The following is a 3836-nucleotide window of genomic DNA, read 5'->3' on the forward strand; positions in this document are numbered from 1 at the left end:
CTTTCCGCTCCGCCCTCCCGGTAAATCCCAGCATGCCTTCCTCCCACGGCGCAGGTCACAAAGAGAGCTCCCTCCTTCCACCAGGCGACCCGAGCAACGCGGCTTCCTCCCCCTTCCTTCTCAGACATCACGGGCAACCTCAAAACGACCCCCGAACGGCCTCCTCCCCCTTTGACCTCCTTGACTTCTCCGCGCTGTGACTCACTTGAACTTGACCAGCCCTTCCTTCACGGGACGCCACTGGCTCTGACCGCGAATTCCAGGCGTCTTGCGTGGATCCTCTTCTGTCACTGGTCTCCTGAGAGTCGACATTCTCCAGCCTATGTCATCTTCCCTTCATCGCATACTCCCTTCGGTGAGCCTAGACATTGTCACCGCAGTACAGGCGCCCTTGTCACAGCCACCTGGGGTCGGTGCCAATGTGAGTGCATATCCAGAGCCTCCCTTCTGTGTTGAGTGGGGCTAAAACCATCCCTTCGAGATCATTTTTCAAGAGTCAGCTCAAATTGCCATAAAGCCTTCTCCAAAACAAAGTGAACATTCCTGTCCATGGAAGTCCATAGCAATTTTTCCCCCCATTTTTATTATGATCGTTATTATTTGGTTGAGAACACGAGTTCTTCCGTCTTAGCAAATTTCGACGACACAGCACGGTCGTCAGCTATACTCGTCACGCTGCTTATTCCACTACGGTGAAGCTTGGTGTCTTCTTCCCACCTCCAAGCTCCTGCAACTGCCATTCTGCTCTTCGCTTCTGAGTTCTCTTTTCTCTCTCTCTCTCCGTTTCTCTCTCTCTCTCTTCCTTCCTTCCTTTCTTAAGATTCTGCATCTGTGATACCATGCAGTAATGCAGTATTTGTCTTTCTCTGCCTGGCTTCTTTTCTTTTTTTTAAACGCCTACAGCACCCGGTCTTCCCAGGCGGTCTCCCATCCAAGTCCTAACCAGGCCCGGCCCTGCTTAGCTTCCGGATCAGACGAGATGAGGCGCCTTCAGGGTGGCGCGGCCGCAGGCTGGCTTCTCTCGCTCGCAGATCTTCCCTCTCGGTACTTGGTTTCGGCAGTATTGAGCCTTCCGAGCGTTTGGACGTGTTGTCACCATAACTGTTTTGATTCTTGTTACTGGCTGATACCATGTTGCTCATGGCTGTCCCCATCTCCAGAGAAATGCCCCCTGCCACACAGGAGACACCTTGCCTAGAACAGTGCTAATGCGGGAGACCGTCACTGTGACAACGCTCCAGAGTTCCCTGGGGGAAACGGGAGCTGGCCTCTAGCTGAGACCACAGCTTTGCTCAGCTCTTTGCCTCCGGCCCCCTCCTGCCTCCTCCTGTCCTCTGAGCACATTCGTGCAGTCGCTCACGTCAACGAGACCCCTGCTCTCAGGCCCTGCGTGTGTTCGAGGAGGCAGCCCTAAGAAGCGGCCTCTAAGGATGAGATTCTGGACGTGGGCCACTTACCAGCTCAACGGCGACGAAGACCCACCATGGGGACACAGGGAGCTTCGCAGTCACTGTCCTGCTGTAGCTGTGCGGCTGTTAACCACAAGGAAGTGTAAGGCACACGGAAGCTCATGCTGCGTCTGGGCATTCGAGAAGCATTGGACGAACAGCAGACATAAATATTGGAACGAGCTCCTAAGTGTGATGATTCACCGAGGAGAAACAGTCTCAGGTTTATCAGCCAACAGCTCAGCGACACGTGGAGGCGAGGACCTCCTCGGCCTCCCTTAAAGGGCCTCGCGCCGGCTGCGGCTGAAGCACGGAAGAGCCGGAACAGGATTCGATTGTAAAAGGGGCAGAACCGCAGCACAGGCTACATGCTGACTCTGGCAAAGTCAGGGACCGAGACTGAGGATGGGGGAAGCTGGGTCGACGCACCACAAACCTTGAACCTCCAGACTCCGCGGGGCCCTCTGGGCTGGGAGAACGGACGCATCTTCTGATCCGGGGGGCAGACCCAGTCGCCCCCTCGCTGAAGCCTGTGCGGAGGTCTCTCACCAGGCAGAAGCCTTAAGATCAAGGCCCTGGCGAGATCCGCGCCGCCTCCCCGGCTGCGGACACATGATCGGGGCGAGTCCGCAGGGACAAAGATTGTGTGCAGGGCGCCGGCCAGGGGAGGGAAGAGATGAGCGCTCAGGCTGCTTACGGCCCGGCTGCTGCGTCCCAGACGGACTACGAAACCGCACACGCCGGTCACCAACATGGGGACATGCTACCCCAGCGTGGGACTCAACTCTCAGTGGGGACCGTGGGAAACTCGGAAGCTCGGAGAGGTGATGGTGCCCGCTAACTGAAGGCGGGTCCAACTGAAGGCGGTCCGAGGGCTTGGGGAAGGGGGCGCAAGACAGGAAGAGCCTCCACGTGACCATGTTCCCTCCAGACACTTCTCATGTTAAAGAAAGTGCATTCAAGACATGGTTCCATAGCGTAGCGGTTAGCATGTCTGCTTTACGTGCAGAAGATCCTGGGTTCGCGCCCCAGTGGAGCCACGGTCCAGGATCTACGGCCATGCCACCTGAACGAGCCCCATCCCATCTGATCTTGTGAAGCTAAGCAGGGTTGGGCCTGGTTAGTACTTAGATGGGAGACCACCTAGGAAGACCAGGTGCTATAGGCATAAATAATAAAAAAGATAAGGGATTGTAAGCTGACAAGGTCCTTGCAATCTGTGACGTCAACCAAGGGTTGCCTCACCTAAAAGAAAAAGGGCTTTTTAAGTGTAAATTCTGTGCAGTTTTAAAAATATACCATATGCTAGATGCTGTGTATCTAGGAATATGGAGCTATATGATTTTACGCTTTAAAAGCAAAAAAAAGTTGAATAAAACTTCCATGCTGATGCTTTTATCAAGGTTTATCTTTATATAGAATCTGGAGAATCCATTTCCAGACACTCCAGAGAGGGATGCATTCAATGGTAATTTTAACTATTAAGTGATTGTTTTCAAATCCAATGGAATAATATTGAAAGCACATTCAAGTTAATTATAATAAGAATTCCTCCAGAAAAAAGAGAAAACCATACATTAAAATGTATCTGTTGAGACTTGATCATCGGAATTAAAGTTAAGCAGAAATTAAGGTTTTCTGGCCAATAAAATAAACACATTTTTTAAAAATGCCATCTATAAAAATCTAGATACATTTTGATCTATCTTCCTGTAGAGATACAGGAAATAACAGATGAGTTAATAAGGAAAAATGAGCCAATATTAAGTTGTTAGCTAAGAACGATTTTCAAAGAGATATTAAAGATTATTTTTAAAAGGATATTGGCCCCAAAATTAACAGGAAGAACTAGACTGATTAGTCAGTGTCCCTCGTTTGGAATGGTGGCAGTGGGCTACGCGTTCTACTGGCCAGCATAACAAAGCAAATCGTTTACAAAAGCATCAGTCTGTTCCGTGAGACGAATCTTAAGGCAAGGAACGGCCAATGATACGAAATACAAGTAATATCTTCGGGTCTATTGTTAGTTACAGTAGGAAAAGATCAACACCAAACGGTATCATTTCAGGCCTGTCAAGGGATGGGGAGTAGAGAGGGAATTTGGAAACTTGGCCAAAATAATTCTCCTTAAAGTCTGCCAGGAGAAACACAAATCCACTATTACGCTGTCCTTTGATTTAGCACTTTGAGAATCCGGCACTAAACTATAAAGCTTGAAAAAAAATAAAGTCGACAGACACTTGTGAGGTATAATTTGAGAAAAGCAAGCCTTCTTCTCTACCCGAAAATATCTCCACAGCTAGTCTCCGATTCTGCAGCCCATAATTAGATGTGCGTTCTTTTTGGGTCTTGAAGGACTGCTGGGGCGGGCAGGGGCTGGGGGTGGCG

General features: G+C 50.3%; 2 pseudogenes; one reads left to right on the forward strand and one right to left on the reverse strand.

The window, feature by feature from the left end:
• Window positions 1–894: 894 nt before the first annotated feature.
• Window positions 895–1012, reverse strand: LOC112472677 (annotated as a pseudogene).
• A 1485-nt stretch (window positions 1013–2497) lies between these two features.
• Window positions 2498–2616, forward strand: LOC112472667 (annotated as a pseudogene).
• The last annotated feature ends 1220 nt before the right edge of the window (window positions 2617–3836 follow it).

Source organism: Pteropus alecto, unplaced genomic scaffold (assembly GCF_000325575.1).
Source record: "Pteropus alecto unplaced genomic scaffold, ASM32557v1 scaffold87, whole genome shotgun sequence".
Classification (NCBI taxonomy): domain Eukaryota; kingdom Metazoa; phylum Chordata; class Mammalia; order Chiroptera; family Pteropodidae; genus Pteropus; species Pteropus alecto.